The following is a 25,281-nucleotide window of genomic DNA, read 5'->3' as shown; positions in this document are numbered from 1 at the left end:
TTATTAAAGCTAACATGTTTAAATTTTATGTGCGTAGGCACCAAGGAGATAAAAAGTAAAACAATGTACAACGTTACCAACCCAAACTTTATGGCAACACATGTTACACACATAACAAATTTGTGAAAAAATTTATATTCTTATGTGCGTATGTGTGTATGTTTATATTTGCTTGTAAAAGTTGCTGAATGAAAATTTTCAGATACTCAGAAATGTACAAAAAAAAATACAAGAAAAAAATGAATTTCATGTACTTTGACAGTTATTAACACTTCACACCTGACTGTTAACTAAAAAGGCAACGAACAGGAAAAAAAACAACAATAAAAAACAATGCAAGTAAAAAAGTAATTACATGTGAACATGTTTACACATGTAAAAGTGTAAGTAAAATTGAAAAAAAAAACAATATTCACATACACTCGCATTCATTTCCATTTTTTAATAATTCAAAATATTTTAAATTACTTTGTTTTTTATGCAAACCTTTTGATGTTTCTCATACAGACGGGGAATAAACACACACACCGTTGGGTAAGTAAATAAACAAAATGTGCATACACATTAGTTTGCATAAGTGATTCTGCCGCAATTCATTAAACACACACCATATGTGCATATGCCTTTCATATGTCTGTGTTTGCGTGTTTTGTTTTTTATTTTTTGTAAAAATATTATATTTAAAAATAACTTTAACGGCCATCTCGTTTTTTCCCTTTGCCTTGAAATATGATGTATTGACTTTGTAACAATTTATAAAGTTTTAACAAAGCTTTTTGTTGCTGCTGCTGCTGTTGTTGTTGTTGTTCAGCGAAGCATGTGGCTTAGTTTTATTTTAGTTTGCTGTATTTTTATAGCATTCGTCCATTATTATGGCAACAACAATGATTTAGTAAGGAGAAAAAAATTGCTGGAAAGAGTATAAAAATACTTTAAATGTATTATGATTTGAAGACACGCAACTGTTCACACCCAGCCCAGCATGTCTGCAGGTGTTTTTTTTTTTTTTGCATTTGAATAATAAAAAATTCATCAAAAATATGGAATTAATTGACTTTTCTTTATTTCATTAAAGCAGTAGTTTTTTAAGTAGAGATTAGTTAACATTTATATATAAGAACAATATTGATTTTATAAAAAGTATTTAAGGAGAATAAAAATTTTTTCCATTTATAAAAAAATGTTATAAAATATGAAAGATATTTAAAGAGAAATTATGTTACTTATATTAATTTGAAAAAATTGTATTATTTTACTGATGATATAGGCAAAAACTATACGGATTGAAGCACAGTCCAATAATACCAGTTATTATATACGCAATAATAAATGACACTTTTATCCAGAAAATTTAAATAAATATTAGAATCTATATCTTCTCTTCTATAGAGCTGGTTTTAAATATGAATTGTAGAATTTTAAACTATTACTGCATCTTCTAAGTTGATATTCTAGCAATAGATGAAGCAACTGAATATTATGGATAGAAACTACACATAAAGTAATAACTTTAAGTTATTTTAATCTAGGAATGCGGACAACTGGTAGCCTACCGACTCTTGTATATATTAAGAATGCTTTAAAATGAAATAAAAAATTAAGTTGCCACTAATCATAATATTTTGTTGGTAATAAATGTGACAAGTATCTAGAACAACTAATAGATAAAATGAATTTGGATCTAACTATTATCTCAACGGAATGAAGATTCAAGATAATCGCATGCTAACAAACTATAAGATTATAACATTATCCTGTGAGACCTATAATGCACCCATCTTAAAAACCAGAAGGACTGTTTGATGCGATACAGTGCAATACAATATGTATAATTTAAATCTTTTTAAGCGACTTTATTGACAAAATAGAATTGGGAAGAATTTACTACCAAATAAAAGTGTAAGAGTTGGGATAGATGTGGAATTATCTTATAACAGCGACTGAAAAGGAGAAAGCCCCTCCTAAAAGTAGGTCCTAAAAAGAATATTGGAATTAATAATAGATAAAAGTACAAAAGTTGGGATAGGTGTAGGGATATCTTATAATACTAACAAGTGTGACTCAATTATTTTCGTACACTGATACTAAAAAGTAGAAATACTGTTTGATGTCAATGCAAATCAGCATATATCAATTGAATCATTCCAAACAAAATCGTTTACAGAGAAAGTTTGAGATGGAAAATTAAAGTGACTAACCGATGAGATCTGACCTGTATTCACTCTAAAAAGTAGAAATACAGTTTGAAGCTAGTGCGAAAGTAATGACACTGTTAAATGCCAATGCCAATCAGAATATGTAAAAGATATAATATTGCAATAATGGATTTGTTAACAGTGAGGGATTGGGATAGTATACTGAAATGACTACAGATAGAAGTACAAGTATTATTTAAGGTATAAAAATAATTCGTATTATCATAACCATTAAGATTTTAGTGCATTACCATAAACTACCCTATGGAGGAGTTTTTTCATAATAATTACTATAAATAAAGGTTAATTTGTAATTAGAAAAATAAATTTTTGAAATTAATTTATAAAAAATTGTATGATAATTTCTTTAGCTGAATTAGCTTGATAATTTTCTATTTATGATATTACATACTCGTATAACAGCCTATTCACACAAATTCTATTTAATTCTCTAATATATTGTCAATATCCTATAAATTGGTTTAAGAAAATGTATGCAAGGATATAAAAATTATTTCTGAAGTATGGAGTTTATAACTTTTCTTCTGTTTACGTTTGCGATTAACATATAAATTTATTTTTACTTATAAAAAATTTCCTCTCTGACATCTTGTTTATTTAATAAATTTGTCAGCGCACGTAAAAATTAGATTGTCAAGGGATGTAAATGTTTCCCTTCATCTAGAATATCTTCAAAAGAAATTGAAAAATTATTGATGGATTGATTTATTGCTCAGCAGCTTTCTTATTGTGTATGTAAATAAAATTTTAAAGCAATTTTAAAGTTAAAGTGAATATTTTGCAATAATAATTTTAAAAAGTGAAAAAATATTATAGGATTGGAAATAATATGCATAATATGCTTTAATAGTTCGAGAAATTATAAATAAATACAAATTTGAAATAATAAAAATTTGAAATAATATTATAAAAACTCTTTACTTAGCTTAAAATTGGTTTCTGTATTATCTATTTTTTATTAATAATTTTTATTTTATTTTTGATGGTATTAATTTTAAAATTAATTAGTTAAAAATTAGAAATAATATTAATAAAACCCTTCACCTAACCTAAAATCGATTTCTCTCTTATCAATGTTTATTTGATATTAATTTTATTTAGAAAACGTAAGCTAACTTAATGACAAACGTATGGAAGGATATCTTAAAAAAAAATTTATTCCATCACATTAAAAAAGAGTATAAATTGTTTATGTTACTTCAGATTTTTTTTTCTTCTAACATAAATTAATTTCTAAGCCGTTAGGGTAGGTTATGCCGGATCCACTTACGCCTATTGTTACTACCATATTACTTTTACCACATTCAACCCTTGACAAAGTTTGAAATGCTCTTTAGATGGATGTCTTGGGAGTGGTTAAATCTTCAAAAAAAGAAGTCCCTAAAATACAGTAACAGTAACAGAGAAGATGTGAGATATTGTCCTCTTTCCAACTGCCACAGAAATGATTAAAAAAGAGATACAATCTTTTCCTTTAAAGTAGGTTGACTATCTGATAGTATGGTATATATATATTTACCATATATTATAATATTCACTTCCAGATATGCTATAGCTTACCTAATAGTAATGACAACTGCTTGAAAAATACTATAATTATCAGAAAGACTAAAATGAATACATGTATGCAGTCTTTACAAAAAAACTGTACTGTCTACACCACAATCTATTTTAGAGTCGCCAATAAAGTGGTGATTTATTTGTCTTTAAATAGAAACTCGACATTAAATTGCCTATAGAATTTAAGAATGGGAAAGATTTAGTCAATCTTTTTGAATAGGACAAAATAGAATAAAAATGAAACCATTGAATGGCCATTGTCACTAGCCTTCCAGTGTGAAGTAGCTTGACCTTATTTGCAGTGGCGTCACCATGATTTAACCAAGGACGGAGGAGAGATATATTTGAAAGCACTGTTTTTTGTAGTGTTTTTTACCACTACTAAAGGGTCATTTAGATTTAGATTTTTAAAAAGACTTTTTTAACTGATGAAAAATCGGGAATCAATTAAAATGTGATGAATATAGTGATATAGCATTGTTAAAGATAATGTCTGTACTGTCAGATGTGAAGGCGATATTCGCCGCATAAATCTTGAATGTTTTCGCGACATTTTTATTTTTAGAGAGAACATCTGTTAGAAAAATATATCAAGTTAAGAGAAGATTAAGAACGACAAAAAAAATAAATTTATTAAGTTTAATAATCGCAAACTTTTTTAATTAGCAAATTTTTTTTGTGCAAATTCAATATTTTTGTATATAAATGAATACCAAATTTAGTAGAAAGCTGGAATGATATTTAGGCACTAGAAAAACATGTATTTTTAGTTTCGTTTTCAATTGGGAAAAAATATGGAATACAATAATTTATAAGAGAAGGCTTCAATGAAATTACCTTTGTATCGTTCGATGGAGTACCAATGAAAAAATAAAATGAATATAAGTACTGATACGCACGCATCCACTTTTCCAAGGATACTTTTATTGAACAGCGATAGGAGTGTGTACGTTTCTGTGCATTTGACCGTGTATTTCCCTTAAAACTATTATATTGAGTGCCAAGTACCTGAAGGTACTTCATTCTTAAAAATTATTTCAATATGAATTTTTCAAGTTGTTCTTATAGCATATAGCAACTGTAAAGTCAAATATAGTTCTGATATAAGTTATACTCTTGTTGTTGTTAGTGTAGTACTTGCAAATACTTTGCGAGTCACGTACGGTTTCAAATCAAGTTATTGATTGAAAAATGTACTCAACGTACTTAGATACATTATTACGGATATACACGTTTTCCTGTTTGCCTGCAAATTCATATTCAATATTTTTTATATTGTTTTTGAGTTTCATTTTTATTTGGTTTTTACTATTTTTTTTCAATTTATGCTGTTTCTTTATAAGAAAAACTTTTTTGTTATTTATTTTCCTTTCCTAAGGTTAAATTTACAATTTGCCAATAGCTATTTAAATATATTTTTTTGTAGCGACAAACGAGTATTTGATTTTCAAGGTATTTGCTAAACTTTTCAACTTAATCATGATCAATATTTTTTCTCTGTTCAGGCTAGGATGTAGTGTAGTTGTTGTAGCGATTACTTTTGTATCTCGAAAACTTGTATGCGGTAAAAAGTTTTTAGATTAAAGTTATATCTGAACAATGGAATATATAGAGAGAATGTATGTTTTCATATTATGAACATTTTGTGCATTTGCATAAACACATATATATTTTTTTCGCAATTTTAGTGAGTAAAGTGGAACAACATGACGTATGAGTAATTACCTCCACGGATGGAATGATGTGAAACAAGTTTTAAAATTTCTCTAACTGAAATTGAATATTTTTGAGATTTAATAAGCATAGATTATAACTTATTTAAAATAACTTAACGCGATTTTAAATATCAAATATTTTTATAAACGTATTTAGATAGATACTTAAAAAGTTTGTGTGTATGCATGTGATTCTGTCGTCCTGGGTTGAACATAGAGGTTCTCTAATCGTATTCTTTTATGGGAATAGCTCTGCCATAATTTCTAGGTGGTTCTATACCCTGAGTTTATATACGGTAACACAATGAGCCTAAGGCCTAAGTGGATCCACTAGGGATAATCAGTAAACCCTAACCTATGGGAATAGATAAAGTCATAGTTCCATGAGTGATTTGCATAATTCAATAAGTGAGCGCTGCTCTCCGCCATGGTATGGTCGGCGTGTCGGGCCGCTTAGAAACTTAAACGATCTACTTCATTGCTTGTTGAGCAATATCATGTTTGGGTTTCTGAAAGTGGGTCTTATCTAACACCTTTTGCGTTTCTAAATTTAATCTGTTTCTTACATTTAGCTCCACACATTGATATTGAATATTATTTGGTGCTATTATTCGTTAGTGCTCGTCCCCATTTAAAAAGTTTATTTAGGCAATACCGGATATTTTTCTTTAAATAAAGCAAAGATAATATAATTAATGTTGCGTTTTTCCTTATGTTAAATAGAGATAAAATGTTTTTTATTTATATTTTTATGTAATATTTATTATTTATTTACATTTATTATAAATTTTTAAAAATGATTATAAATGAATACATATAGATAGTCTAGATAAGATTACGCGCAGACTTGATAAATACATAACGGTATCAAAATAGAATTCTCAAAAACAATTAATGACGATTGACAGTACTTAAGATATGTGTGTTATTTATGAATTTTAGACAGTATCTGAATTCAATGTCAGAGACGAAATTCAGAGGCGAGAAAAAATAGAGAAGATGTATTGAAGTCTCTTTCACTTCCTGTTCTCTGCATTTTATATATTAATCACTCCTGACTTTTATAGCATATTGATTTCTCCTATACTTAATTTTAAGTCAAGACTTAAATGTCGACAATCATATATACAATCAAAATATAGGCATCGATATATATGCCTATGAAAAAATATCAGAATTTAAGTATATCAGTGTGTGTTAGAGTCTATTACTAGTAATGAAAACCTTTCAATTAAAGACCGCATAACAGCAACTAATAAAGAGTATTATATAAATCTTTGTCTTTTTCTTTATGATTAACTTCCTTTGGGGTTAATAGTTCTTTTGAATCGAACTCTATATACCTGCTAAGCTGTTACAAATTGAATTTCTAATAAAAGATACACAAATTTAATGAATATCAAATGTTAGGAATAAACTGGGTACCAACTCTCAACGTGGTGGAGCACTGCGACCATGATTGATCTTTTCTGCTACTTATCAAACGTAAGTGTACACATTTCTAATCCACAATAGCGAGGTTGGGACAAAGATTAAATGCTGTACGCAGATGAGAACTATTTAAAAATCAATTTTTGCTTAGTTGGCCGTTAGGGACATATATTTTCCTTGGCTACAACCAGCAACAATCAATACTGAAGAAAATGTACGTAGCGCTAAAGTTGAAATTCAGTACTTTGATTTTATCCAGTAATCATTTTTATGGCATTGCTTTTGCACTGAAACCATGTTGCCATGTTAAGCCATCCTATAAGTTGTACTTTGATGAAACGGAAGATGATTTTGTTGGTAGTTCGACGTCATACTGATTTTAAACCAAAGCAACTGTACAACAATAAAACTATTATACATTTTGTCAAAGCACAACTTATAAGATGACTTAGCATGGTAACATGGTTTCAGGGCAAGAGAAGCAAAGCAAAATTGATAGCTGAATACAATAGTAGTAGATTTAATAATCATGTACAACCAAAAATACAAAGTCAAGACTGTTGATAGGGGATATAAGTAAAAATTGTGGATAAATGTGTAGCTTTAATGATTCACATGTGCATTTATGTACAATTGTTTTTCGTTCTGATTTATAAAACTTACAAACTTTAAATACTTACAATCAGACATAATTAAATATAGTTAGTTAAAAGATTATTAATGCACATTGATTTTTACTTTTTGCAATGCATTTATAATATAAATCCGATTAGCATCAGTTGAAGTGTCTGAATTACAAGAAAATGATAATAATATTTTATTTAAACGAACTCAATATTATCGTTTATTAACATTAAAATTTTTTTGTTCAAATTAATTTAATGTTAAAATTTTTGCTTCTCTCCATTTAAAATTAATTCGATATGTAAAAAAGAAAAAATTGTTGTGATTCTGTCGTAATTAAAATTTTTTAATTAAATATTTATACATGCATATATCTGTACATACGAAATATGATATAATTGCTTTACTACGAATTCGATTTCTGCATGGAAATAATGTTTTTAATTGAAATAAAGCATGAACGAATGCAGCTGTGGTAATGAATTTATTTAAAAAGATTTAAATAAAATTGAATAATAATTTGAAATTTTTTTTTAATATAATTTCCATACTTAACGAATACTTATTTATAACGACAATTGGATCAGAGTTGTAATAGGGTTAATTTATTAATAATACTCTACTTAAGTCGAAACGAAATTCAAAAATGAAAGAGAATAATATTATATATGTATGTTAACAAATAAAAATTTTTAAATATGGGCACCCAAGAACAGTTCTATTTTGATAGCTAAATAGTTATGGTATGTTCTTCAAGATGTTGACATAAAATATCACGTATATGTGTCATTCTTTGACAAATCAGGCGGATTTTGACAAAAAAATGAACTCCTTATCTCTGGTTTCGATGAAATTTTTTTTATGAGCTCCTTTCATAAATTAATAAGACCCGTATTTCAAGAAAAAATTTTGATTTTTTTTCTAGATATGGATATGGAGCCATGAAGTTTAGAAAATTGAAATTGTAAATAGATTTTTAAGCAGCCGTATCTCAGGTTCTATAAATGATATTTGTGTTATACTTGTCTTCTTCTTCTTCATTCCATTGTGTTCCCAGGGGAACGAACTTTTTTCAACTGTCACGATATCTTGCCAGGGTTTTAATTTCTCCAAAAGTTTTTCCACTGGCTTGGATTTCTTTCTCTAGAGTTCGCTTCCACGTTTGCTTGGGCCTATTAGGTCTTCAGCTTACTTAAGGATTCTACTTTAACGCTTTAAAATGTGCTCGATCCATTGCCATTTACGCTTTTTGATTTCATTTGCGATAGGAAGTTGGCGGCATGTTGACCAGAGTTAGGAATTGCTAACATAATAGTGCGGAGCCACCAAATTTTCAAAATTCTCCTGAGGCATTTGTTTATAAAGGTTTGATGTTTATGAACCAGGTTGTAGGTAGTGAACCAGATTTTGCAGCCATAGAGCACAACGCTCTTGAAATGACTGTTAAATAACCGCAGCTTGGTATGCCGGGAAAGTATTGAAGAACTCTATACTTTATTCAGCAACGAAAAGGCGAAACATGCCTTGTTAATTCGGTTTTGGATGTCGACTACCGAGCCAACATAGGGTGATATTATGCTGTTAAATATGTTAAGGCAGCTGTTTACGTTGTCGATTTATATATGGTCCAGGTTGAATTTGCCGACGAATTGTTTATCTTCATTGCTTTCGTCATTGCCGTGTTCACTGCAAGACCAATTTTTAGCGATTCGTGGACTAAATCGTTGACTTTATCTTGCATATCGTCGTTAGCATATTTTAGATACTCGAGGTGGTTTGAGAGCCCCCAGCATATACCCTATAGTAACTGGTCGATAGCTTTAGTAAGGACGTCGTATAACACAATTAAAAACAGAATAGACGATATCGGGCAGCCTTGTCAATGTCGCCTTTATTGGATTTTATTGGCTCTTGCCACACTTGCCCCACACTCGCCCCATAGTAAAAGAAAGGAACACCTATATGAAAATAAATTTTTAAAAGGTGTAAATTAAAATAAATTATGAAATTCAAAATTAATAAAACCTGACATAGGAATCAACATTTTTAGTTTTAATTTAACTATGGAATACATTATTCTCGATTAACTTTCTCTTTTGAATATAAAGATAGCTAGCATTAAATATTCGCTAAATCTGTACAAAATTACTTTTTCTACACTTTAGAGTAGAAAATAAATATAAAAAAAAAGAAAAAACTTTTACAATTACAAAAGCGCTAAAAGATAAATAAGAAAAAGTAAGTAGATTTGAAACTAAAATTGGGTTAACGAGAAAATGCTTAATTGCTCAGCAACTGAAATATTCTGAGATATTTGAGAAGTGGGAGATTTGTTGTGAAAATATTTAGTAAATTTTGATGATTTATTCACTTGAAAATAAATTCTTTGTGAAGACTTTTTCAGTATGCGTTCTATTTTGCAATTAAGATAAAATATACAAACAACTTAAAAGCTTTAAACTTCCATTACAAAAATTTTTTCTTAATCTTTAATTAGTTTTAAATATTTCTTATAAGCTTCTTATACATAATGTGAAAAGTATGTTATTTTAATTTAAAACTACATGTTTTTGATCAGTAAGAAATATGGATTTATTAGTGATATTTCTACAACCAACTATCGGAGACTCAATATACAAAATTGCCACTTAGTTTTTTAGCTGAGCAAATATAACTTAAAGCTCAGGAAGTTATTGTAAATTCAGAATATAGAATCGGCAAACGAATGAAATTGGGATTTACACAAAATTACTGGCAACTTTCAATCATATATACCTTCTGCTCTTAAAAGTATCCGGATTTTATTGTTAACTACTCCTTAAGTAATAGAACTTTTTCAAACAATTTTTTTTTGTTATGTTGGTACACCCTTTCTCGACATATGGTACAAATTTGAGCGCCATCTGTTAATTAGTTTGTTTACACCAGCTGTTAATGTGCGACTACCTCAAGTGCATTTACCGATTTTTACTATGGAAAATTCTTGTTGTACGCGATTTTTTGACCAAACACGGCACCTCTGTCATCGCTCAGGCACCATATTCGCCAGATCTGGATCCGTGCGATTTTTCCTGTACCCGAAACTCAAATTGCCCCTTCGTGGTAAGCGTTTTGAGTCGATTGAATCGGTAAAAGAGAATTCGCTGAAGGAAGTAAAAGCCATACCTTCACGGGCCTACGAAAAGTGTGTGGAAGATTGGGTTATCGTTGGCATATATGTGTTGCTTCAGAAGGAGCATATTTTGAAGGAGATAAAATAAATTTGTATAGTCAAAATAGTACTTTTTGAGCAGAAGGTATACTCCAAAAAAATTTAAATATATATATAATATAGAAGTAGTGAATAATTGACGTCAGAATACTTATGTACAGGGAGTATTACATTTTCGGTAAAGCTAAAGCAAAAGTTCTATATTTTTTGCTTTAAAATCAGTGTTTATCCTTATTTTTCCAGCACGAGTACATTTGTGTAAATAAGATTGTTAAAATGTATTTTTGTATCGTTTATTTTATAGTAATAGCAATATAATAGAAACATTTTGTACAAAAAATGTGACAAAAGCTGTTAAAAACACACTTCAAACCTTGTAAAACTATGTGAGATACAAAGGATAAACCGAAAGATATTTAGAAAAATTTAGAAAGAAGAGTCTCGGCAGTATGACCACCAACATGTAGGTGCAGTACTTACAGGATGAATACACGTTGGTATTCACTATTACACATGTCTCTGCTATTATTGTTCCTTTTATGGTTATTATATTCACCTCACACAGTACAGTAATTTTTTTTATGACTCCTTTAGTTTGCATGAATGTATCTTTTTCTACCAAATGAAGTTATAAAGGAACAAAATACTAAAAAATTTTAACACTAAAGTGAAATTGCTATTGTCATTTTTGTTGCTGAAGTACATTGTCCAAGTATTTTTTGTTGTTTGTAGGTAAACAGTGCAAATTATATAAATAAAATATTAATTTAAGAATTTCCTTTTTTTTTGTTATTTTAGCACAATCATATTGACTTTGTTAAATACATTGCAGTTTACTTAGGCTTAGTTTACTTTGGCCGATACGATTGCTGAGCTCATTTAAACTGTTAATAAAATTTGGACTAAGCTTTGCACTGTGAATTTTTTATTATTAAGTCAATAATGTAGAAGTGGAGGGACTTGTGTATTTACACATTCTTGTTTGTTTTTGTTTAAAGTTATTTATCATGAATTATAATAAAAATAATTGTTAATTTTAATATTGAAATGAATGTAAATATTGTTCAAAATGGATATGTTTATTCAAATCTATCTTATATACTTCTTATGTACACGTATATATATGTACATATAAATGTTGCATAACATAACATAGTTGTATATATAGGTTTGAACACCATTATATATTTTTGTTTAGTTTGTTAGTTAGTTCTTTCTTATTCGATTTATTAATTGATATATATCACATTTATATTGAGTTAAAGCACACAATTCAATAAGATATGTATGAGCTGATGAAATGATAGTATTTTATCGCAATCATATTGATGTAGTAAAAATATTAAAATATGGCACTTTTCTTAAATATACGATAAGAAGTGTAGTAAGATGTGTTAACTATCAAATTTGAGAGAAGAAGAAAGATGATTATGAATTAACAGAAATGCATACATATTAATATAATCTTAGTAATTACCATCATGTTTTTATGTCACAAATTCAGATGGAGTTGTCTTTTATAAGTGGAGAAAACATCGCTCAATCTCTGCAATGCATTTAGGTAGAAACCAAGAAAAAAAAATTTTAATATAAATTTAATAATAAATTAAATTAAAATAATAAAATAAATTAAAATAATAAATAATAATATATATAGAATTTTTAAAAAATAAAAGCAGTAAATTACGAGAGTACCTTATAAAAGTCGGATTAAAATATTCAAGACTATTATGGCATTCATTTGAGATATGAAACAAAATCTTTAAGCATATAATTTTATTTAATGTCGTACAAATATAATTTAAAGTGTGTCTATATGTAATGAATATCGTATTATTGTCTCTATTTTATATGCTAGACAGATCCGATATTTTGGAAAACACAAATATCCTAAAATTTTTTGTAAACTATAGGTTACGCCCTTTTTTTGGTTAGTGGAAAGCAACGAAAGTCACAGTGTAAGACTCAAACCCAGAAAAACTACATTTTAAGAATAAGTTAAGAAGATCTCAGCCATCAGACTAAAAAGGATTCCTGCTGAAAACACAGTCCAGTAATTTAGTGGTACTTATAAGTAGCTTAGTATTTGAATAAAATCTATATTTTAACATTATAAAGTTTTTTGTCCGAAATTTTCGAACATACTGAATTATTTGTTTGTTTTCTCTTACCAATTTCTAGTGCCATTAACCACCACTTTAGTTTGTTTTTATTTTGCCAATTTTTAGTACTGTTAGCTAGCGCTTAACTGGTTTTTGTTGCAGATTTTGCTAAATTGTACTTGTGATCGCTTATGTTACTTTGACATTTGCTTATATATCATAAATAGTGATTTACGTAAATAGTTTATTAGCGTAATTCATATGCAATCCTACTTTTTCAATGTACTATTTAACTACATTAGTAAATGATGCTTGTATTAAAATCTAAATATAATGCTATTAATTTAATTTCCTTAAAGCGTGTATTATTTATATATATAATTTACTTTTAATTTAATTTTAATTTATTAGTATTATATTCGTATCTATTTACAGTGGTAAATAATAAAAGCCATATAAATTCCATATATATTTATAATAGTGCATAAATATTGGTCTTTAATTATTACTGTTTTATATTATTCTCTCTGCAAGTTCATTAATTTAATTTTAATATTCTTAAAGCTGCATATTCCTTCCTTTAACAGAATTGCAACAATTTAAAAGTAATAACTAAGTGCAGATACTTAAAAATTTTAAAGATAGTTTTGAAAGCAACAATTACTTTATGCTGTATAGTTACATTTCTCATAAATAGTTAATTTCTTTATAAGGGAAGCTACGTTAGAAATATTGCTTGCAAACGTAAGAAAGTCATGTTAAAAGAATATACATACGAATGTACGAATATATATTGTATTCACAGGGAATGCTAAAGTTGTAAGTAATAAATTTGTGTAAAATTGTTGGCACATATGTGAACAATTTACTAAAACAAAAGGAATTGCATATTTTGATTTATTTATTTTTGAGAAACGTTCTCTTATTGTTTGTTTCGTAAAAACAAATGACAAAGTGCCAATTTGTGCATAACTTTCAAATTAACAAATAATGTCACTCATACGCACCGTAACCTTATTGTAAATAGTTCTGTGGATGGTACATTCAATGAACAAGAGAATTTCAAACTTCACAAAGATAAATAATTTATATATAATAAAAACGTTTTTGTTATTGTCGTACTTACAATTTGAATATTCCTCAATTTGGTAAATAAAGTAACATTATATCAAAACTACAGTGATTGCTTTATAACTCATAGTAACCACAATACAGTGGTTGCAACGAATTCAACTTACTCTTTCAACTTGCATAAGGGACGAATATATTAGACAATGATAAACCTTCTTCATTACAAATGCAATGCCATAGTGTTGCACATATTTTTTCATTCCTCGTTTTGATATTTTTGTTAAGATTTTCTATGCATTTTGCTGTTAATACGGTGTAAAGGTAACACCTTTGCAGCACACGTTGCAATACTTTCACCATGTTTCCCAGTGTTATGTACAGTAAAGCTGAGCTGTATAAGCTGCTGAACGTGTAGTTCTAAGTGTTATTTTGTCCCTCCTTAATCATTACCATTGCAATAGTTATCGCTTACATTACTGCAAGTTTTACTTATGTTCCCCCCTTAGCTGCCACCCATTTTTTAGTTATATACCTTTATGCACTTACAGATTACATTTTTGTGGTTGTTATCCTGAGGTAGTGCTCCTCCAACTTTATATTTTCTCTAGAAAATTTTTTAGAGAGTATAAATAAAAATATAAAAAATAGACGCTGTCTGTGTCAAGTTATCCTCAAGGGAATTTTTGCATTACAGTAGCTGTGGGTTCGTATAAGGAAAAATAGATTACATTTTTATAATGCAATTTTTAAATTAACATGGTTATTGAGCACGACTGCCGCATATATCTCAAGTATAATTTTATTAGCGTTGACAAAATTGCACAGCATATAAGAATAATTTGATAAATTTGTTACACAAAATAATTTCAGATTTTCTTTTTGGTTTAAAATATCTGTAAAACATGACTTATATTAAGTTAAATAAATTTCGAAATTTTCTCAATATAAACATAAGTTTAAGTTAATGAGCAATAAAGGTTAAAAAAATATAATAGCAATAAAGGTTAAAACTATAATAACTGAAATAGTCACTTTACAAAAAATTCTTTCGACAACATGTGAAGCTTAAGTAAATATATCTTTAAGTTAGGTTATACTGGTAGGTCAAAAACGCCAAGCTAGGACCATTGAAACACCAGATTAAAGTATAATTTCTAGCGATAGTATGCATCATTCAGGATGTGAGTATTATTAGCGAATTGTATTAAGAGTCCAACAGCAACTTCAAGCATGTGCTCCAGTCTTGTAATACTGACAGCTCCGAATTCTCGAAAGAGCCGGGCAGTTACACACTAATTATCAATACACTAATTATGGTTAAACAGTTCTTTCGAAACATATACTTTTGTGCAGACTTAAATATTTTCTAACTTGCTTTACAGAAGTAATGCAATTATTTTTTTTTTAATTTAATAGATTTACAGTAATGTGTAAAGGAAAATACTGTTTCTATTCTTCTATTATTCTTCAACTTTTCAATGATCGGTATATAAGTATAACAGAGCATATTCAAATTTCTGCTTATACGGATGATATTGGACTGATAGCACGTAGTAGACGTAATCTAAGAACATGTTATTCACTGAGGCCAGATTTAAAATATAACACATCAAAATGTAATATAAGACGCAAAATTGATTTTATAAAGAGAAAAAAATAATACTTAATAGTGTATATAGTAGAAATTTATGAATTATTTTAATTTTAATATGTTGCAAAATCGAAATAAAATTGCTAATAATTACAAGGCATTATCATAATAAAAAATAATATTTTTTTTGTGAATAATTTAGTAATAAAATCATTATATTACTTAAAAAACAATGGTATATTTATGTACATATTAAAAAAATTATAATAAACTATGTAGTTCAATATTTCATATTAAATAAATATAATAAAAGTTTTATAAAACGTTTAATTAAAAATTTAATAACCTATATAAAAAAAATATTAAAATATTATTTCATAACTGAAAGTCAAAAAAGCTTTTATATGCACAATTAAGAATAACTTTTATTTGTATTAATTTCATATTGAAAAATAAATATAATATTGTTTATATGTAAAAAAATGATAATAGTTAATACTTTATTGGTAATTAAAAAACTGGAGTCTGACAGTGTAATTAAAATGTTAGAAAAAAAATACATATTATTTTTTTTATATTAAATTTATTGAATGATGAATGAACTCAGTAAATTCAGTACGATTTTTTGTTGTTTTTATTATTGTTAATTAATAAAATCCATTGAAATAATTCAATTAAAATAATTTCTGTTAATCAGTTTAATCAGTTTAAATATTCTTGTGCATTTTTTATAAAAACATTGTCAAAGAAAATGGAATGTGGTTAGCTATCTTCATACTTGTTAGCTTATACCGGCTATCCCAAGACTTTATTTAGGCATATTGGTTCACTGTGCTATTCACTGTGCATAGAAAACTCAGAGGTTTAAAAACTACCTTGAGTTGTTGGCAAAGCGTCAAATACATCCACTGGATATAGATGAAGGTACTGGACTTGGAGAAGCTCTGCAAAAAAAAAGCTCCTAAAATAATAAATCAGCGCCATGTGCGGGCAGTAACAAAGTAGATATGAGAATCACTTTTGTTTTTCTCTCCACAGCAGAACAGGAAAGATTAAATGAGAGATTTCATTTTCTAAAATGGTTCTCCAATCGGTATGACCTGTCAATAAACCTACCATAACACTGATATTGATATGAGGTAACTTAATGAAAGTGTTGGATTATCTTAAGATTAAAGAAATATTTGATAAATTTATTATTTTTAATGGTATCACTACAGATTTTCAATGTTAAATTTGATTCTTACAATCTGTTTTTTTTCGGTAGGTGGAAAGTATCGATGCATAAGTAAGTAAGTAAATCTGTATAAGCCATGAACTAGTATTGGGTGCATATGGGAAAGTGTGTAAATGTGACTGTAATTATAACAAGTTGATTAAAAAGAATTATGTAAGAGTCAATTCTGTGCAAGGAGTTACTGTAACGACGATTATGCAAGGGGATTGTAGTGGAGGAGTGGACAATGAACTCGCTTGTACCTTATAGTTGATGAATACGCAGTGTTACGTGTGGAAAGTTATGGTACCGGGTGATGTATCAATGAGTTAAGAATAATATAAAGTTATCTACCTACTCCAGATTAGCAGAATTTTAGATGAAATAATTGAGGTAATGTTTGTCATCAGGTTTACGTTTGTAATTTATACAATCACTGTGTATTTTTATTTCAAATACGCAAAGACGTTCTAGAAGAAATAGAAAAAGCAGAAAAAATATCAAACTAAATGGCAGAGGAATAAGTAAACAGAGAGCGAGAATAACACAAGAGTTTAGCTTGTACGTGAAGCTATTTGGGAAGACGTAAATCAATTTTTAAGTTCATAAAAAGAAAAGATGCATTCTTAATATTGTAATCAAAGTGATGTGGAGTGTACACAGCTCTTGATATTTAAATTTGGTAACATGTCGAACAAAAGAACTCTTACAACCAGGAAGTTAGGATATATGATAATGATTACACTCAGAAAAATGATTTAGTTAATTTAAACAGATTTTAACTAAATTTCTGATTAAAATATATTTATCTCTACGCATCATGTTGGTTTTCACGTCTTGTTTACCACATGAGTTAACATTTTTCTAACAAAATGATCATGTCAATTCAGAGTTTATAGTGATTAGAGTACATTTTTCTGAGTGTACTAAAAAAACAATTATTTAGTTTGAGATTCTGATGAAAGAGTTTATAACATTTCTTGCTTTCGGTTTACAAAGTGCATGTTTAGCATTAAATTTTTATGTTTGTAAAAATAAAAGCAAACAACTGCTTACATTTGCAATACTTTCACCCATATATTTAAATATTAGAATTAAAATATTTTATAAAAAAAATGTATTACAAAATATCTTAAAGAACACACAGAATACTAAATAAAAGTAAACTCTACAACAAATACTACGTGTAGTCAAAATCCTTTTATTTTAGTCAAACAAATTTACAAATCAATGAGCAAGACTTCCATGTTGTTAACATTGAGAATTTCCTTTACAAATGATCAAATAAGGAAAAATAAAATATATAAAAATGCGTGATATCCTCATATATTGTTTGTTTATTTGTGTTTTCATATATGGTATATTCGTGCGCTTTCCTTTAACATAAGCACGTCAAACATGTTTCGTATCCTTTTTTATTTTCTTATTTTCTCATTTTTTAACTTATTTTATTTATTTATTATGGAATTTGATTTGCAAATGTCACAACAAATTTGAATATCTTAAATATATTTTTACAGTTTTTCGTGTATGTGCTATACATACACTATACACTACATACACATACATACTTGCATGTCAAAATTAAATACACATACACATACACATTTACGTATTTACATAGAACCACATTGACCAACATGTTGGCAGGACATTAATATGGATGCTGACATTAAATTGTGTGCAACCGCAATGTCCGTTAACATTTTGTGTGTGCAGAGAGCGGGTGAATGTGAAACGTGCATAATTTTATGTTTGCCTACTTATATACATTTTGTTGTTATTTGTTAATATATGTGCGTGTTTATGTGTGTGTGTGTGTGTGTGAGTGTGTGGTAAGTATGTGACGCACATTTGCATGCCCTTTACCATTTTGTTAAAAATTTCATTTATGCTGTCCATTTATTTGTGTTCTTTGGTTGATATATAAATGAGTGTATACATTCATCGACCATTGCTATCGCCATCAGCAATAGCACATAGACTGCGCCTGTTGCCAACGCCAAACATTAAATGCGCTCGTCCTTTCGTCCTTTTTAATATATGCCAAACATGCTGATTTATGACATTATGAGTAAATGTGCAAAAATTGGATTTTATTTGTTTTAAATGGGATTTTAGTGCGTTTTAACGGAGCTTTTTGTGGTTGGAAGGTATCTTGGTATGGGATAAAGTTTGGCGGCTTCTGTGGTTTATAATAAAGGACAAAAACAACAAAAATAAATATTAAAAATGAAATAAGGATATATACGCCTGGCATTGATTTAAGTAATATATATTTATGTATTTATATGCATGTTATTTTGTAATGTAAAAACATTTTAAAAAAAAAACACGCACCCAAGCAAATGGAAATTTAAATTTTAGACATTCTTTAAGTATTAAATCAGAAAAGCCAAAAACTGAGATTGAGATAAGGATATTATTGTATAAATTCATAATAAATACTTTTACGAATATTTAATATATTGTTATGGTTTTCATATATATATATACCCGATTGACGGCAAATGCCATAATCGTATAAGGATAAAATTAGATATTATGTAAATGAAGTTAGGTTTTTCTTATTAGTTTTCTTATAATTATTTATAATATTTATGTTTTATATATTATAAATTATTGAAAATGTTAATTTTGTAAATGTAAATATAACCTAAATTTAATAAAAGAAATACTACTACTACTATATATATATATATTTAATTTATTTTAATAATACAAGTGGTATTAACTACAGAGACCTTGGACACAGCTTTAATATTATGAATGTTAATCAGGCTATACTTGTAGTAAATTTTAATCAAAAATAAAAAATGAAAATTTTAATCTTGTATTTTAAATTTCCTTTTTAATATTAACTGTTTATATTAGTATTCAAACATAATAGTTTCAATTGTTTAAAAAATTTCTAAAATATTTGATTTATTATATTTATAATGTAAAAAGTTTGAAGCCTTTATCATTTACATAGCCTGAGATATAGCATAATCTTAAAATTCAACGGATTCATATCTGCTAGATCAAAAATTCTAATAATTTTTTCGCGAGAAGAGTATTTCTATTTTTATTTATTTTTATCAAGACTGATGGTGATGAACCTTCAAAATCCGTTTCGCTTGGAAAAGAAAGAACACTTTACCGAAATCAATATATGTATTTATTCAATGAGGCAAGAGATAAACTATATAGAATACTGAAACTTGTGTCGCAACTGCTCAGCTCTAGGCAGAAGAGTTGAGGCGAATGGAGTGAATGGCTCCATAAAGATCACATATCCAACAGTGGTGTAACAATGTAGCTCTAGACAACAAGTATTTGGTCAAGTACATCGACCACCTCATTAATTTAACTAATTTCTAACTTGATGTATATTAATGTGTATTATAGTACTTCATACTATCGCTTATTTTTATAATGGTGTAATTATCTATATAACTGTAAGTACTTTACTTTCTCGGACCCAGATCGAGGAAGCTGCAATGAATATTGGAAAAGCCACAGCAGCATTAAGTAAACTTATGGCAAATAAAAGATTCGCAATCAAAGGCAATGGTAGCTCTTTATGTCGACGGTGAACTCGATTCTTTTAAACAAATGTTTAAATAAATATTAGGATGCTTAGTGTATCAGATGCAGGCAGATACTTGAATGCATAATTCAAGCATAATATTGTAGAAAAGACTTAACGCCAGTGCAATAAACAGCAGGATATCTTTAGCTAATCATATCGGTTCTGAAACAGCGACGTTGTCAATTAGTACCAACGTTCCCATCGATTTGCATGCTAAGAAGCAAAAATCATATTGGCAAACAAAGCGCATGGGGAACAAAAATTCCAACTGATAGTCGATATGACGTCAGATCATAGCAATCTGCCAGCGATGTTGACAATTTGATTACCATGGACGAAGGACTGCAAGGATCAACTTAGTGCTGAACAACTGGCTACCAAGGGACTTAAGAGACATCAACTACTATCTTACACGGTTTCTATCAGGTGGAATGGTAGATTTATCAAATTGCACATATTGCAGAGCTGAAGATGATAACGAATCATACGTTTTTCGAGTGCAATAGGTGGCTACCCGAATGAGAAGTGCTAGCAACGTAAGTTAGTGTTTGTCTCAATGCATGGTGATAGAAATTATGCTCAAAAACATAGAAAACTGGAAATACATAGCAGTGTTTGTTGTAAGCATTCTAACGCTAAAAAAAGTAAATATAGACAGAAAGCAGCTGGAACAAGCCATTATATCACGCCAAGAAGTACAAAGATAGCTATCTGAAAAAGTAACGGCACCTGCACGCAAGTCAAATTGATGTAATTTTTTAATGACTAATAGGGAGCTTACCCCGAAGTAATACTATCGTAGTCCCGAGATAGGATAAAGTATCCAAAAGTGAGTGGGAGAACTTTAGTCTGGTTTTTATGAATTTATGTATATTGCTTAGCTTCTTATGCTTAATTTCTTATTCACTTGGAGTTGAGCACTGACTGAGTTAGCCCACACATCTGTTACTCAATAAAAATATGTACATATTTATAGTAGTGAAAAGTAATATAGTGAAGATTAAAGTAAAGGATGTTTTAATAAAAAAAATGTGAATTTTCAATTAACTTATATATACTTGTAAAATGATAAATTAAATTATTTACATTTTGTAATTTAAAATATTTTATTGCTTTGTATATATATCTTAAGTAACAATATTTGATGTACAAGTAAATAAAACCTCCCTGGGATAATGGAAATTGAATATATTTTGTAATACATGAATATTTACACAGCAGTTACCAATTAACACAATAACTTAATTAAAACGGTTAACCTCATGGTTTAGGTTACAAGTGTTTTACAGAGAATTTAATACAATTTAATCAAAATTACGTATAATGTAGCAATTACAATTAACAAGATTGCCTATAAAAGTAATTACAAATTATTTTACAATTCGATTTCATTGCCTTATTTAAACTTTTTAAGTATTTTCATATGGCAACAAATAAACCTTGACCGCAGGACAATGAATTTCGAATTAAAAATTGGATTGAAACAAGTTTCGTATATTGCAGATGAAGAAACTTTTAAATTATCCTGCTTAAAAATAATTTTTTTTAATCATGCAATTTTTATTCTGGTCATTTTTGTTTCACAACATTTCCACATGAACTCACACGAAGCTGCAGTTGGCATTTGTAAAATTATGAAATAAAAGAAACATTTTTCGAAATGAGATAAATCGAAAAAATTTAAAACAAGATTTTATTTATACATATATATAATTAATTATAAAAGATGTATGGTAACCGATACTATTTATTTTTTTTAGCTTTCACTATTTGTTGAATGTTACTCATACGCCACGTATTTGAGGAAAAGAGGAAATACAATTTTTTCAATATAAATTGTAGGTTTATATTTTTAAATTTTCAGATATTGCTTTGTATTAGTCTGAATTAATAAAATCTTCTTGTTTATAGATCTAATACTTTTATCATATATTAATTATACTTTCATAAGGGTAAAAAATTTTTGAAAGATTACAAGCTTATTACATAAAATTTTTTTTTGTAATTATATTTTGTACCAAGTTTATACCTTTAAATGCTTTTTATTTTTTTTTTATTTTAAAAACATTTTTTGTCGTTCTTAATAAAACATTAGAATGACGAAATTTAAATGTCTTTAACATACAATAAACAGCTACCTATATGTTACTTTAGAGTTGGTTAGATTATATTGGCAATCCTAAAGATACACTGGGCCTATTAGCCCATTGTGTTACCTTATAAGGAACTCAAAAAATTTAAAAAGCACTTTGAACTTCTGGAATAGCCTAAAATGCTTTTTAAAAGGACGTCATGAATTAGTCCAAATCCTTAAAAAAGAAAAACCCTAAAACAGTAAATCGGTGCATCTAGTAAATACTGAAGCATTTTTATCGATAGAAATGATTAAATAGAAAGTTAAATCTTCTATCATTGTTTTCTAATTGGCTCACTCGTAACCAAACCTACCACAAGTCTGATATCTTTACGACTGATATTTGATATCTCAATGAGAGTGCTGGATTTTTTATATTTTGGAGGTGTTGGCTTATTATGCCGCTGAGAACCTTCCCTATTATATCTAACTATAATATGATATGACATTGATTCGTATATCTAATACATTTTGAAGTTGTGGGAACTAAAGAGTAAGGTTGCATTGAGTTTAAGAATAAGCAAAACACAATAAGTAACACAATTTAATCTAACATGATTCGCTTATTGAACGCATCAGTGATAAACTGAAATATTTTTTTATTTATCATAATAAATCAGCACAGTACGGTCGTGGCTTTATAAAAAGCTTAACAGCTTTACAGTATATTAAATATTGAAATTTTAAATTAGCCGAACACGTAAAAAGTTGATATTTTTTTTTAATATATGTGAAAAGGACTTACTTTCATTTTGAAACTTTTTGTAAATTTAAACAAAAGTTTATTTTTACTTTCATTTGTTGTTTTCTCATTCAGGAATTCCATTAACAACAGCAGCAGTTGCAGTAGCGGTTTTTATGTTTCATATTTGCAGCAAACGCATTTTACACTAATTTTACGCTTGTCACTTGCCAACAACAGAGACTTGAGCACAATGCTTACAAAATGCAAAAATGCAAAAGGAAGAAGCTGACGAAGAAAGAGATAAACATAAACAGACATGCATTTAACAAAACACACACAGCTTAGCTCGAGTATCGCATTACACAAATGTTTTGTATATGAATGTATCTTATTATTTAACAAAGCAGAAAGCGACACTGCACTTGTCTGTGTAAGCAGTAGGTTTCATTTGTTAAAGTGCTTCTGTGTCCGCATATGAGTATGCATTTAAACATGCACTCATACATACGTGTGTACATAACATATGCTTGCATGAGTGTGCGCTGGCAGTTGTGTGACTATTTTTAACATTTGGTTTTTGTTGTTTCATTGTGTTTGTGTGTTGATTGTTTTTACTGTTTTTGCTGTTGTTGCTGTTATTGCTGTTTTTGCACTTTGCATAATTGCACACGCAGGCATTTTTAACCATTTAACCAGCAGCAACCAACAATCGACCGACCCTTCTACTCTAATTGCTCGCTGTTTTGACATGCCGATGTGTGCACGGCAGTAGCTTTGTGTAACCTACCTCGATTCCGGTGTCAGTAGTGTGCATTTCATCAAATGAGTTCTCGTTTTGTTTATTGCTCTCAATTGCTTCGCACAATGTACTTTAAAAGGTGCCATGTGGAAGGCACTAAACAGGTCAGTCGGAATCAAATTGTAGTTAGCTTTGAATTACTTGGAATCGTTTTAGGAAAGTGGCTTCAGTTGTCAGTAACGTGACAAATAAAAATGGTTTTATACGTAAATAAAACTGGAAGTTGCTTTACTATTAAACCAAAAGATTATTTACAATAACAAGGCTGTTTATTAAATTATTTGTAGTTCAAGTGACTTACTTATTTATCTTCGTACTAGCTCTAACTAATCTACATATAGATAAATAAGTAAGACTTTAATTTAATATGTTTATAAGTTCTAACTGCTAAGTTTTTAGCATACACTCTATGGTATGTAACTAATGTCTAAATCCATAGTGTTCTCAGAATATCTCCGGTGAAAGATGAGATTAAAAATGTAGTCAGAAAACACTATGAACGAATTTGAGATTTAAAAAATAGTATTTCTCCGCATTATTTGTAAATTATATTTCAAATTATATTGTAAAATATTTTTTTAAAAAAGTTTTAAAATGTCTTGAAATTGGTATAATAGAATATATATTTAAACTAGATAACCCGACAAACGTTGTTTTGCCTTATAAATTATTTCTAGTTTCTAGATAAATTCTAGATAAAAAGTAACTTACTTATTATAAGTGTGTAAGTATGTGGTATATGCATGAAATAGGCATGGAGCGCTATGAACGAAAAGGAAAATAAAAATAACAAACGCCAAACAATATTTATTTTAAGTTATTATAGTTTATTTATTAAATTATTAATTTAAAATCAATAGATTTGTATGATACCAAGTTCCCTGGCAACAACTGTTGTATCTTCAAATTTAAATTGTCTTGGATTGACTGTAAATATTAATAATGATAATGGGCCAGTAACATTAACCAACAACAGTCGAAGATAAAAGCACTCAGTGTGTCTTGGATTAACTGTAAATAAGCGTTCGATTTAAATAAATTGAGACATGCATCAACTGGTGAAACTTGCAGAAAAAATTTTTCTTTTTCAAAAATATAAACAAAATTTATGTCAAAAAAATAAAAAATTTTTTGTTAAAGCAACAAGGATATTTTTGCTGGGTAGGGATACCATAATCACTTTAGCGGTATGAAAAATAGATAGTAGCCGATTCTCAGACCTACTGAATACGCATATAAAATTTGGTAAAAATCGGTAAAGCCATTTCGGAGGAGTACGATAACTAACATTGTGACATGGAAATTTTATATATAAGACCGCAAACAGACATCGTTTGGCCTTGTGACTTATT

General features: G+C 28.4%; 1 protein-coding gene across 2 annotated transcripts in view; it reads right to left on the bottom strand.

Moving 5' to 3' along the window:
• The window catches only part of LOC119680282 (serine/threonine-protein kinase N), a 463,907-nt gene that overhangs the window by 434,283 nt on the left and 4,343 nt on the right, over positions 1 to 25,281 (bottom strand). The window lies entirely within an intron of this gene.

The sequence above is a fragment of the Teleopsis dalmanni genome, chromosome 2 (assembly GCF_002237135.1).
Source record: "Teleopsis dalmanni isolate 2A chromosome 2, ASM223713v2, whole genome shotgun sequence".
NCBI classification, from domain to species: Eukaryota; Metazoa; Arthropoda; class Insecta; order Diptera; family Diopsidae; genus Teleopsis; species Teleopsis dalmanni.
This window is presented reverse-complemented; position numbering and strand designations above follow the sequence as displayed.